This window comes from Lissotriton helveticus, chromosome 3_1 (assembly GCF_964261635.1).
Source record: "Lissotriton helveticus chromosome 3_1, aLisHel1.1, whole genome shotgun sequence".
Lineage (NCBI taxonomy): Eukaryota > Metazoa > Chordata > Amphibia > Caudata > Salamandridae > Lissotriton > Lissotriton helveticus.
This window is the reverse complement of record NC_136061.1, coordinates 1,537,312,254-1,537,326,924: the sequence shown is the minus strand read 5'-3', so window position 1 is coordinate 1,537,326,924 and position 14,671 is coordinate 1,537,312,254. Positions and strand designations below refer to the sequence as shown.

The window sequence follows — 14,671 nt, the reverse complement described above, 5'->3', positions numbered from 1 at the left end:
ATTCTACCCTGGAGAACCTACTCCAATGATGCATAAGGAATGGAGATCTGTTATTGCATACCATATGTTGCTGAAGTTCCTAAAAGTTGATATTTATTTGTATTAGATTTATTTTATGTATCAAGTCTTTAATTATGTTTTATCATATGTACAGCCCTCTGATACCCTTGGGTCATGCTTGCGATTTAAAACACCATAAATAAGTGGTGTAGAATAGAGTGGAGTGGCATAGAGTGGAATGGTGCGGAGTATAACAGAGTGAGGTAGACTGCAGTGGTATAGAGTAGATTGTTTCAGATTTGGGTGAAGTGACTTAGAGTGCAGTGTTATAGAGTCACAGCGTGAAGTGGTGCAGGGTATATTAGAGTTGTTTGGTGTAGAGTACAGTGGCGTAGAGTGGAGTGATGCAAAGTCGAGTAGCTTAGAGTTCAGTGGCCGAGAGAGCAGTGTTGTAGAGTGAAGTGGTGCAGAGTGGTATGGCGTGATGCAGAGTAGAGTGGTGTACAGTGCATTGGCATAGAGAAGAGTGGTACAGTGGAATAGAGCAGTGGCTTAGAGTGGTGCAGAGAGATGTGATATAGAGTACATGGGTGCATAGTAGAACAGAATGGCATAGAGTGCAGTGATGTAGAATGCATGTAGGGTGCAGCGGTGTACAATGCAGCTCCATAGAGTAGAATCTGGAGAGTATAGTGGCGTACGGTGCAGTGTAGATTGGCATAGAGTAGCGTGGCGTACAGTGCAGTGGCGTAGAGTGCATTGATTTTGAGTAAAGTGGCATAGAGTGCAGTGGTGCAGAGTGGAATAGAGTGGCGTAGAATGCAGTGGCATAGAGTAGATTGTTTCAGAGTAGAGTGAAGTATTGAGCAGAGTGTCTTACAGTGCAGTGGTGCAGAGTAGATTAGAGTGACTTAAAGTAGAGTGGCAGAGATTGGATGGTTGCAGAGTACACTGTCATAGAATGCAGTGGTGTATAGTGGAGTGCAGTGGTGCGGAGTGCAGTGGTGCAGAGTAGTTAGGCATAGAGTGCATTGATTTTGATTAAAGTGGCATAGACTGGTGCAGAGTAAACGAGAGTGGCGCCAAGTGCAGTGCTGTGGCGTAGAGTTGACTGTTTCAGAGTAGAGTGCAGTGATGCTGTGTAGATTAGAGTGGCATAGAGGGGATTGGCATAGAGTGCACTGACCTAGAGTAGAGTGGTACAGAGTAGAGCGCATTGGCAGACAGTGCAGTAGCACAGAGTGCAGTGTTGCAGATTAGGGTGCCACAGAGTAAAGTGGCACAGAGTGCAGTGGTGCATAGTAAGAGCAGTGTGGGGTAGAGTGCATGGGCATAGAGTTGAGGGATGTGGAATAGAGAGGTGTAAAGTGGAATGGTGCAGAGAAGACTGCAGTGTGGAGTGAAGTGGCATAGTGTGGAGTTGTGTAGAGTGAAGTAGAGTGGAGCGGAGTAACATTTATGCATGGTATGGTAGCACACTTGAATTGAAATGACCATTACATTTGCACTCACATATAGTTTTACTGACAAAAATATACAGCCCACAAACAATGTGTGGAAATGTCATCACCTAATGTATGGATTTGATCGTCCGCACAGTTCATTTACAAACATTTAAATTTAGTTTTGTGCTAGAAAAAAAATACCTGTACAGCCTTTCTCAAGTAGACCACCAATAGCCAGCATGATTTTCACATAAATAATCTTCCTTTGAAATCAGAGAAAGAAAAATAATCACCAATTTTCCTGGAAGACATAGCTGACATTTAACCTCTGTCTTTGAATGGATTGCAAATGTGGCAAGATAAGAACAAGATTTAAAGGTCTGTTTACAGAAAGCAAAATTGTGGAAGACTACAGTAAACAAGGTTTGGTCAACAGGAGGGACCAACTTGAGCTGGACAGCATACAATAAATGAAGCCAGCAAATAAAAAGCCAGAAAATGTGAGTTACAAACCACGAAGCCAATGGTAAGCACCGAGCGGAATGCATTTGTAGTTAAACATTCTGAATGTCTCCAAGATGTCTTTAGCAAATCAGACCGCTGCGCTGGCTGGTAACCTCTGACCTACTGATGACCTGGAAAAATCGATAAGAGCCCTGCAGTTTAGAGGCAAATGGAGGTGGTGTGACACCCCCACAAGAAGACCATAGAAAGTGGGGAGATTCCAAGCCATCATACCTCACCAAACCTTTAAGCACATAAGCAGTCGCCAACGCAACAATGGTAAAACCAAAAGCAACACAGACAGCCCTTTCACAGATGAGAGAGAGGTAGAGGAGAGCTCCACAGAGAAGCAACACCAGTAAGCAAGTGACTTACAAAGCCATAGTCCCCCACGCACATGACACCTGTGGAGGTGAAGACTGAGAGCCTTCCTTCAGAAGTGGCGGAAGGTCACAACAGACAGATGGATACACAACAACATCCAATATGGATAGCGCATAGAACTAGCAAAACACCTGCCAAAACGAGAACCAAAGAAGGCAACGCATTCAAAGGAAGAAAAAAAACGTTCCTATGCCAGAAGGTGAGAGAACTGTTACAAAAACAGGCAATAGAGGAAGTACCTCTGAAGGAGATCAATCACGGAGACTACTCAACCTATTTCCTGGTCCCAAAATCAGGCAAAGCACTGAAACCCAGTATTAGACCTCCGCTTCCTAACAAATTTAAAAAGACACAAATTCAAGATAACCCCTCAGAAGTGTATAGGGCTCAACGCAAACCCAAAGTGCTCTATTTGTGGTAGTGTGGTCAGCAGCCTTAGGCCTAACACATAGGAGTGTAAGACATCTGTTTGACACCTTGGTATGCGTTTTTTAATATGCACAGACTCTCTGAGATTGGCTTTGCTTCACCCTGAGAACTACTTTAAGGGTGCTCACCAGTTGCTCCTGAGCTATTCGTTGGAGACCCCTGACCTAGACAACTGGCTGGTAAAGGTGAATTCCTTTCACAAATGCAGAGACCGCATAAAAAAGTGATGGAAACTGGGGCTCTCCATAAACACAGAAAAGTAATCACCATTGCCAGAACGAGAGAATCAAGTCAACACAAGCAAGAGCATTTCCTTGCAAAAAGAGAGTACTGGCAATAAGACAATAGGCTTGCTGCTGCCAAAGGGGGCAGTATCTGACAGTGAGGAATGTGAAGTAGTTGCTGGGAATGATGGCTTTCTGCATACCACTAATCCCAGGTGCGAGGCTAAACAAGACCGATCCAGCAATGGATCCAGAACCAGTGGTCACAAGCGATGAGGCGGTTGAGATCTAGTCGGTTCTCATGCAGAAACGTACAGGAAGAGATGGCATGGTGGAACAGTGTACATATAACACTAAAAAGACCCTTCATGCCACCAACTCTGACAGTGACCTTCACCACAGGCTCCTCTCGCATGAGAGGGTGAGCACTTATGTTGAAGCTGAACATTAAAGGAGTCTGGAAACCAGAAGAATCGCATAGACCTATTGGAACCAAAGATAGTGTTCCTAGCCTTAAGTCTTTAGGAACAGTTATGGGGTAAATCTATACAGGTTCAGACCTACAGTTCAACAACTATGTTTTACCTCAACGAGCAGGGGCAAACAAACTCCTCCACCCAATCGAAGCTAGAACAAGCGAAATGGAGGTTGGCCATCCACAGACAAATACCCCTAACAACAATACATCTCCCAAGTGTAGACAACGTGGAAGTGGACAAACTGAGCAGGCAGGCATACGTCTCACATCAATGGGAGCTGAATCAAACAGTGATTGGTGTTCCAAAGGTGGGGGGTGCCACAGATAGACCTGTTCGCAACAACAGAGAGTACAAAATACCAGCGCTTTGCATCCAGGCACCCACACCACCACTCTCTGGGAAATACCTTGGCGATAGACTGGTCAGGGAAATTTGCATACACTCCTCAACACCCGCCCCACCCCACTGTTACCACTAGTGATCAACACATGCAGACAACCACAGAAGACACTAATACTCCTTGATCCCCATAGGGCAATACAACCCAAGTTTATCCGATACCTTACACACATGCTGGACAAAAACCTACCCTATGTGTCACTGAAAGCGGCGATAGTGGCCTATACAAGGGGTCACATAGGAAAAAGCTTCTTCAGTACACTAGTCGGCGAATGGTTCCTAGAACTGGCCAAATAATACCCCCACGAAGATGCTCCCCAACACCCATGTGGAACTTAAATATGAGGCTTACACAACTAATGAAGGACCCATTTGAACCACTTCACAGGTCAGCACTAAAATTAATCCGGCTCGAGACAACATGCAATGACATTGCTTCGCTGGGTAAGCGAACTGCAGATACTCATTGTACAGGAACCATACCTGCAAATACATAAGGACAGGATAGTCATGAGCACCAACCCACACTTCCTGCTAAAGGTCATATCTCATTTTCATATAAACCAAGCAATCCAGATACCTACTTGTTTCTAAGAACTAAAGACTCAAACTGAGAAGGCCCTACATACACCAGAGAGGCGCAGAGCAACAGTGTTTACCTGGAGATAGGATGACCACACGTCCGGGATTTGCCTGGACAGTCCTGGTTTTTCGCCAACTGTCCAGGTAGATTTCAGGAGATTAAGCCCATGTCACGGTTTTTAGAGCAGCTCGGCTAAAAATGGTGGGAGTTATCTTTTTATGTTTTGTAAAGCAGGGATAGTTAGCAGCTGTTGTAAGAAAGCAATTTAATTAATAGGCATGCTACTGGCTTTAAAAACTGTAGTCCTTCTATTTTTGTGAAATGTCACGCTTTTTGGCTTGAAAATTCTGATCACCCTACCTGGAGAGAACTAACACAATCAGAAAAGGGAAACTGCTCTTATTTTGTTTGCAGCAAAGAACAAGGAAATGCTGATTACCAAGAACACCATTGCAAGGTGGATAGCTCAGACAATCCAATTGTGTCACAAAAAAGACTGGTATTTCAACTGGAAAATGAACCCAAGAATGCACTCAACAAGAAAGAAAAGAACTATTATAGCTCTCCTGGCAAACGTCCCACTGAGCTACATCTGTATGGCAGCCACATGGTCATCAGTCCACACATTCACAAAACATTACTGCATTGACATCAAAGTGAACAGAGACACAAGTGGGAGAGAGAGTACAGAAGTGTTTATTTGCAAGCTCATCCTAATTTCTAACCCAGCCACTGAGGTGAGAAAACAGCTAAAAAATCAATGCACAGCCGGGGAATGTAGAAAAGAGGCACGCTGCAAAATGAAACCATCTCTTACCAGTAGGATTAGCTTTGCAGCTTGAAGGATTTTCTGGATTAACATGCGAAGCACCCATCTCCCCAGGAAATCAGGTGAGGTAAAACTATTCCGACCAAAGGTAAATATAAATCTAGAGGAAAACTACAGGACACTAGAGGGTTCATACAATCGCCAGAATCTTAAGATGGCAACCACGCACAAGGACTTCCGGGGCAGGCGTCTGACGTCAGGACTAGTAAATTGGACTAGACACCAAATGGTGAACAATTTATGCCCAACAACAACAAGAGATAAATGAGACTACAAGCTACAAGAGGAGAATTCCAGACCCAACCTCTAGGTGACATAATATTGCACAGCATGTGAATCAGGAAAATTCTTCAAGCTGCAAACTACTTCTACCGTTTCGTTATATAGTGTTGCCAATTGTTATACTTTCAACACACATCGATTTTTTGGTCTTACAAAGCAACCCTCTTGCCGTGCCTTTAACCACCGCCCCCCCCCCCCCACAATGGCTTAATATTGCACTCAAGATTACAGTTCCTGAAAAATAAGTTTGCAAACCTCTAATAGTGTATTCTAGACTGTCAGGTCCCTCGTGCCCTCTAGCCAGCCATCCTCAGCCTCCTACGTCTTTAGAAACACCATGGTGCCATAAACTGCTCCATCCTTCTCTCCTCATACCCTAAACTTTTTACCAAGCTTCTCCTTCAGCACCCTACCCTCTTCTGAGACATGGTGCAAGAGTGGGCAGCTGGCACTTCATTGCATTCCCTGCCCTTTTGATGGATAGAGCCATTCTAATTAACTCTATAGGCAAATTAATGTAATTTTTTGTTGTTGCAGAAACTAAGCCAACGACCCAAAATATTAAGCCGAAAAATGTGAAATGCCAGACCAGCACTTATGCTATTTTCTAGCTCCAAAGGCATCCTTGCATTTTGTTCTGAGGATGCATGAGAACACCAGCTGCTAGCGATAGGTTTATTCCCATTGTCCCTGTGCTTCTGCAATCCTATTATTACTACAACAACATTTTAATTATGCAACGTTTTGTAATGGCGTAATCGCTGGCATTGCGCATAACCAGCATAACGCAAAATGCCACCTCGACAGGCCGATGCAAGATTGTATTGGTGTAAATTGAATTTTGCCCAGGTTTCATGTGGAATACACCCAGAGCCTTCTCCGGTGTCTCCTAGTGACCTAGGTCGGAATGCCCGTCCACCTACAAATACAACCTCTGACATCTGGGTCTCCATTCTCCAGTTCTATATTCTCACCTCCTCCACCCGGGGCTTCCCCATTTTCATACTGTGCCCTTTTATCCCTGCGCCCCCTCCAGTACTATTTTTTCCTCTTACACATGGGGTCTCCTACCCTCATGGTTTATATTGTGAGCCCTTACCAGTGTAGTAGAAAGGGTGACCGGGGCCGTCATGTAAACAAGGGAAGAGGGAACTCTCCAACCGCTGCTCGAGTAGCAAAATACCTCCGTGATCAGGGCTCAGTGTACCCTTGAGGTCTCTGGGCCCTGGTAACACTGCACCTGCTGCTGCACCGTCGGTAGCTGCACCCCTCGCTGGTGCCATTATCGGTCTCCCCTTGTCAGCTCCAGTCCTGTACTGTGAATTATACCCTCGAGACTTCACTCTGCAGACCAGCAGCAAGGAGTAGCAAGTGTCATGATAACAGAGAAAAGGGAGTCTGGTAAAACTGAAGTCAGCACTTTAAACTGGAAGGGTGGAAAGCAGAGATGTTTTTAGGGATGGGCAAAGTGGGCAATTGCCCAGGGCCCCCACCTTCCAAGAGGCCCCCCTGTGAAAGTGATCTTTCTCCTACTTCATTACACCTTTGTCGATTTTTCTCTCAGAACCTCTCTTTGCATATCTCTACCTTGGACTTTCTCCACCCTGTGTCTTTTTGGGGTCCCGGAAAACACATTCACCTGTTTTGTGTGAAAGTTAAAGTATGTTTCGAGATTGTTTGACCCCATGTAGGTTTAAACTAGAAGAAAATAGGTAAAACAATTACACTATGTTCCAAACAGGGGGCCCAAAATATTCTTTGCTAGGGCCCTGAAAATCCTTAAAACGACACTGAAAAATGGAGGGTGAGGAAGTCAGAACTCACATCGTGAGACTAGGGGGTGAGGGAGTAAAAGGCTTCAATCTGAGACAGGAGGGGGGGGTTAGAGATCACAATATGACAGCGGAAGGGAGCGAATCAGAGTTTTTACTTAGAGAAATAGTAAAAATAGAGTGGGCGGGAGCCAGAGATTACAATATGAGAGTGCAAGAGTGAAGGAGACGGGACACAATGTGAGACTGGTTGGGAAGGGAGTCGGACCTTTTAACGCGAGATGGAGGTAAAATGACCAGAATTTGAGTACCAAAAACCGGGACAGGCCAGACCTAAAAGTAGGACTAAAGTATTAACTCTTACTTCTATATCTGGCCTGTACCATCTTTTTTGCTTACCCTTTTAAAAAAAACGTATACAAAATATATATATATGTGTGTGTGTGTGTATATATATATATATATATATATATATATATATATATATATATATGCTAGAGCTGTAAATCTCGTAAATGTGTGTATACACAAACAATGTTTACATAGCCTTACCAATCGCAGGACATCCACCTTGCGCCCCTGTGCCCCCTCCTCCCTACTCTGTTGGGAGCAGACAGCGACCTACTCCTGGGCATGACCAGGGTTGGATTGGGATTGAAAATCGGTCGGGCACGCATAAAAAAAAAATCGGCCAACATTTGCATAATCACTCCTCAGTCAAATCACTGCTTAGGCGTAATCTTATAAAAAAAACTTTAGGGAGGGGGGGGGGAATGCACGTGTTAGTTTACACTGGTGAAACAAGTGAGGCCACTTCTACTCAGGCCCCCTGCCCCCGCTCAGTATGTGCACACATTAATGGATGGCCATCGAGACAAAGGGAGTGACACCTCTGCCTGTTGCTAAACATGAGGTAATGAGCGCCCATCTGCCTTCAGAAAAGCCACTCAGACACCCACTGGGCCGCTGGCTGTTCGAACAGTAGAGACAGCACCCAAAAGGCCCCCCATACTGCGAAAAAAAGCAGCCCACAGCAGGGGCCCGGCCACCAAGGGCATTGCCCGTATGCCCGCTTTACCAATCCGACGCTGGGCATGACTGGTAAAAAAAAAAAATGGTCATACCTCAGAGGCGCATGAGTGAAAGGACAGCAGATCTATAACTTCTGCTTGCTGCGCAGGAAGACTTGATCTTTGTCCCAAAATCCGGGAAATGTATTTACAATTAACAAAAGTTGTCGGCCGGGACAGTCCTCTGAAAACCGGGACTGCCCCGGGAACATTCAGGACGTCCGGTCACCCTAGGCCTAGGGCCTAGACCTAGATGGAGGGGTCAGAGGTCACAACATGAGACAGTGAGGGGAGCCCTAGATTTTAATACGAGACTGGAAGGTGAGGGAACCAGAGGTCAAAACATAAGACTGCCGAGTGAGAGTCGGTGCTTATCATATGAGACTAAAGGGTGAGGGAATGAGAGGTGATAGTATAATATGGGAGGGGGAAGGTCGTTTTATGCAAAATCATGCCATTACTCCACTTAGCATAAATAGGTGGTCATTGTGTTACAAATGCTGTCGCCGGGGCACTGGAACAGTGCGAATAAGACAGAAGGCGACTCTTGTTCCCCGTGTTGTGTGTGCTAGGTTTTGCGTTAAGAGCATCGTCGCATTCAAAATTGACACGAGGGTGCATTTCGCACAAACATCTAGCACAAAATGTCAGATATACGGGTAGTATAATTTCGCGCGATATTACCAATATTTCATATTAATTACGCAAAAGGAAGTTGCGGTTATTTCACACACCCTTAGTAATGGGCTGGCCTGAGACTGGAAAGCTGGGGTAGAGGGCAGGATTGAGGAGTAAACATATCCACCCCTGCCTAACCCCCTCGTCCTGCAGCCCATACCGCACCGTCCTGTGCTGTTCCTGTGCAGTGTGATTGGCATCAGAGGCCAGTTGGGGGCTCGGGCTGGAGCACTGCAAGCAATTAAAGAGCCTGATTTAATAATCTTGCTCGTCTGCAAAGCCAGCCCCCTAGGTTGGGGGGTGGGGGGGTGCGAAGAGGGGGCTCCCTGTCCGCTCATATCTTTGTGTTGTGCAGTTTAACTAAAACCAGCTCTAATCTTACCTCATGCCCTCCCCACCCCCCTTTTCGTTCCCTCTCACACCCCCTCGGAGGCATACCCCATCATCACCTTAGAGGCCCCTGGCCCCCAGGAGCGGGTCTCGAGAGCCACCCCTCCCCCTTCACCCCGAGAGCCCCCACCTATCAGAGGCCTGGGGTTCATCGGAGGGGGCGGGGCCGCATGTTTCCAGCATTTCTAGAAATTCAAACTGGAGAGGGAAAGGGAGGGAAGGTGGACAGGAGTGCAGGCTGCAGATGAAGAGGAGAGGGGGAAACGGGCTGCGGAGATAGGCCGAGAGTGGTGCAGGGTGCAGTGAGGGTGCGGGCAGCACAGGAAGGTCCAACGAGGGTACAACCTGCAGAAACAGGGGTGCAGGCTGCTGAAAAGGGGGCGGGGAACAGGCGACAGAGGTGGAAGGCACAGGCTGCAACGGAGGGGTGAAGTGGGGCGCAGGCCGCAGCGGGGGAGTGTGGGACAAGCTGCAGAAGAGTCGGGAGTTCGGGTGAACTTGCAAGGAATAAGAAGGGTGCACACAAGAAACGGGGTCTTAAAACAATAAGGAGAGGATAGGGAGAGAAAGGATAGGAGCGAGAGAAAACGGGCAGCAAAAGGGGAGGAACAAAGTACCTGAAGCGACAGAGAAGAGAGTAGACAATAGACTTTGCGTGGGTTTAGCAGCAAATAGGGCGGTGGAGACAGAGGGAGGAAGAAGGCTGTGGTAAAAAGGAGATGAAAAGATAAAAACATATTGGTTGGGAATTGGCGAGATAGGAGGAGCGCACAGCTGAGCTTAAATGGAGTGGGAAAGGCAGAAGGGGCGAGGTCAGGGCTGAGTGATCGGGTGCTTCTTACGAGTGAGCTGAGCTTTCCCACCTAGCGCTCACAGCGACTCGCGGCACTAGGTAGAGCTGGGCCTCTCCGCAGTCCTCATTGCTGTGAGATGCTCGCGCAGGGCGATGCTCCGACCTCAGTTTTGTCCTCGCGTCCTCCAGCCATGACTTCCAGGCCCCGCTCGAGGCGCTACAGGTAAGGGTCAACGGGCATCGGGGAGAAGCAGAAACATGGGACGCGGACGCATCGGGCACAGACTCACTCTCGTGCGACCCTGTTATGCACCAGCGTTGGGGCAACCTGTTCTCTTGTGTGACCCCGTTGTGCACTAGGTTTCAATACACGGTGTGATCTTGTGCAAGGCTTTTAGCGGGCCGCGTCTCAGGCATTACCATTGAAAACCGACTTTGAGACGGATCTACACCAGGCTCTATTTCCACATGCTTCATTCACTCTACCGGCAAAAAGCTGATTGACTACTCAACAACACTGTCAATACACTTGAGATGTCCCATGTCTGCGACGCAACCCCTGTGTACTTCCTCTTGAATTCCCTAAACATATTTCCTTTATTTCAAGGTGTTGTGGTTCTGTAGTTTATTTCATGCAACATACGACTCTTGAGTAGTGCATACTTTGAATTGCTTCCAGGAGTCTGATGGAGTTCATGCTAAGGGTGGGCGTGCATGACTTTGTACCATTGAGAGCTCTGAGGCTGAAGGTAGTGCGAGCTTCTCACGGGGCCTCCTAGCGGGCCGTAGAGGTGTGCACACTATATGCACATCCAATCCTAGGCCTCTGCAAAACGCCCAGAGCGTTAGTCACGTATGTGCCAATGGTAAGTGTGGGAAAGTGCAAGATATGCAGATAAAGAAATCTGAAAGATGTGGGGAGAAAAAAGACAACCGTGTCTAATAGAGTGCAAGACTGCAGAAGAAAGTGGTGTGAAGGGGACAGCAAGAATGCCTTCGACCCTCCGAAGGGCAACACACCTTCCACCGACCTTAGCAATGTTTATTTCACATTCTGGTATTTTCAAAATAAAATAATTTTCAATTCTAAGTAATCTCAACAAATTCGGTGAAGTTATCCATTTATCTGATACAGCCATCAGTCTTTGGCAATGTCAACAGATCTAGCACACAATAATTAGGTATCTGTGTTTGTTGCTGTGTGCCATGTCTGGATGCATTTACAGAAAACTCATAGGGAGGCACCCAAATACTGCTCATGGGGCACACTTTGTGAAACATGATTTTAGTGTACATATTTTTAGCCACACCTTTAATTACATAGGCCACGTCTCTTGGAAAGGATTCCTAGTTATGTTTCTTTTGCCACACCACTTTTAGGGAGCACCCCCACCTTTACCTTCTTTTTTTTTTTTTTAACTTTAAGCACTGCTGTGGTGGGAAATGTGTGTACTGCTTAATTAGAGCCCACGAATTGGTGCACTGCTTGATAAGAACCCATGCATTGGTGCAGTGTTCGATAAGAGCCCATGGATTGGGGCACTACTTGATAACAACCCATACCCTGGTGTACTGCTTGTTAAGAGCCCATGAATTGATGCACTGCTTCATAAAAGCCCATGAATTGGTGTACGGCTTGATAAGAGCCCATAAATTGGTGCACTGCTTGTTGAGAGCCCATGAATTGGTGTACTGCTTGATAAGATCTCATGAATTGGTGCAATGCTTGATAAGAGCTCATGAATTGATGCACTGTTTGTTAAGAGCCCACTAATTGGTGTACGGCTTGATAAGAGCCCATGAATTGGTGCACCGCTTGATGAGAGCCCATGAATTGGTGCACCGCTTGATGAGAGCCCATGAATTGGTGTACTGCTTGATAAGATCTCATGAATTGGTGCAATGCTTGATAAGAGCTCATGAATTGATGCAATGCTTGATAAGAGCCCATGAATTGATGCACTGTTTGTTAAGAGCCCACTAATTGGTGTACGGCTTGATAAGAGCCCATGAATTGGTGCACCGCTTGATGAGAGCCCATGAATTGGTGCACCGCTTGATGAGAGCCCATGAATTGGTGCACCGCTTGATGAAAGCCCATGAATTGGTGCACCGCTTGATGAGAGCCCATGAATTGGTGTACTGCTTGATAAGATCTCATGAATTGGTGCAATGCTTGATAAGAGCTCATGAATTGATGCACTTCTTCATAAGAGCCCATGAATTGGTGTACAGCTTGAGCCCATGAATTGGTTTTCCCCTTGGTAAGAGCCCATGAACAGGTGTACCGCTTGACAAGAGCCCATCAATCAGGAGTTTTCTAAAGCGCGCTACTCTGGTTCAGTTGAATAGCCAGATCTTGAGGTCCTTCCTGAAAATGTGCAGGGTAAGGGAGCGTCTGATGTTAACCAGGAACTCGTTCCAGGCCTTGGCTGCGATGTAGGAAAAGGCTCTTCTGCCTGCTCTGTTTCGGCGGATGCGGCGGGTTTCTGCTAGTGCGAGGTCAGCAGAGTGGAGGTTCCTTTTGGGTACCTCAATGGGTGCACCGCTTGATAAGAGCCCATGAATTGGTGCACAGCTTGATAAGAGCCCATAAATTGGTGCACTGCTTGTTGAGAGCCCATGAATTGGTGTACGGCTTGATAAGAGCTCATGAATTGGTGCACTTCTTCATAAGAGCCCATGAATTGGTGCACCGCTTTTTAAGAGCCCATGAATTGGTGTACTGCTTGTTAAGAGCCGATGGATAGGTGCCAGGGTATTGGATTTGGGTGATTTATATGCCAAGGGCAGATACTTTACATTTCAGGAGCTGGCAGACCGCTGCGATGTTGGGCCTGGAAATGTTCTCACCCACGGTGCCTTGACAGCCTGCTTAAGACGGCTGTGGGGTCCTTCCTGACCTAATATATCTGCCCCACTGCAGTGCCTGGCGTCCCATGAGAGCGGCAGTTGAATTGTGTCATTGTTATAGACCGTGTTGAGCTCTCACTTTCCAAACAAATGTACAGATGTCAAAGACATATGGCCATCCAGTATGGAACTCACACTGTCAGGCAGTCAGTGGCTGCCTCCATGGAGCACGGTAAACAGGTAGCCTGAAAACCCAGACTGAAATGTGCACAGTTCAATGTCCTTCATCAGTCATGCCTCACTCCGAAGTGATTGAGCGCGCGTTTCTCTGTTCTTCATCTGCGAGTCCCAGATGTGGGCAGCTGGAGGCACTGTTTTACCAAATGATATGGGAGTGTGTGGTATCGGCCCAAGCACGGTCAGGGTGGGGAAGGAGACAACAGAGAGGGCTTGGAGGTATCTGTGCATGGAACCCCCAATGTGCATGCGGAGTTTGATGTCTAGTACGGAAAAGTAGAAATATGAATTTCGCTTTATGGATCATCATCAAACGCGTATTCTTAAACGTTGCTATGGAATGGCATGGGAGTTCCTTGCTGCACCGCAGATTGGTTGCTGGTTGTGTAACCTTCGGTAGTGGACAATACAAAGGCGGAAGCAATTACTTTGCTGTGTAGACAACGGGTAGAACACCGCTGGAGGCATCTTAGGACAGGTGCATTGCCAAATACGAGGCTAAATTCGATGATAGGCCGCCATGAATGGATGCAATTAATGTGGATACCGTGGGGTGGGGCACTCCATCGATGCACTGAATGCGCAGGCGCGGCGAGAGCAGCTTGTAGTGCATTACTGCCGATGCATGCTACACTCTCGCCTGTGGGTGGCAGTAGATAGACGTCACTGGGGCATAGGGTATACGGGGCGTTTCAGGTTTGCGGGCGCTGCTGATAAATGCTTCTGCAAACGTGTTTGGGATCAATGCCTGTTACTGTGAGTGCGAACTAAGGGACGAATCTCCTTTGGTTTATGTTACAAATTCTGTAAAACGTTTTCTCTCTGTTATTTTATTATTGTTGCTGTTGTGGAGTACAGCACTTAGTATGCCCATCTGCCCCTAGTGGTTAAACCTGCTAATTCTGCCGAACTGATGTATCAATAATGATGCAATGTTTCATAATATCATTTGATTTGCTCTACGATAAACGTGGACACAAATAAGGGAAAAGAAAATCCGAAGGAAAAGATATTTAAAACAGCTCTGCTCTTGTGTAACTGTTTTGCACTGGTGTCGTACGCTGCAGTATGCGTCACTATGCCTTACACCAATGTTAGTGCACCGTACACATGTGAAGCCTTGTTTTCTACTTGGTTCAATGCACACTACACTCCTGAATGGCCTTGGAGTGCATTGATGCCAATGCATGCTGCACTCTCGCCTTCCCTGCTGGTGACTGTGCACATTTCAGTTTCATGTAGCTCTGCAGTCCACTAACAACAGTGTATTATGCAATTTTATGCTTCCCTATCATGCACATGTGTATGTAAATGATGCTC

General features: G+C 46.6%; 1 protein-coding gene across 10 annotated transcripts in view; it reads left to right on the top strand.

The window, feature by feature from the left end:
• The window catches only part of PHLDB1 (pleckstrin homology like domain family B member 1), a 417,405-nt gene that overhangs the window by 364,497 nt on the left and 38,237 nt on the right, over positions 1-14,671 (top strand). The window lies entirely within an intron of this gene.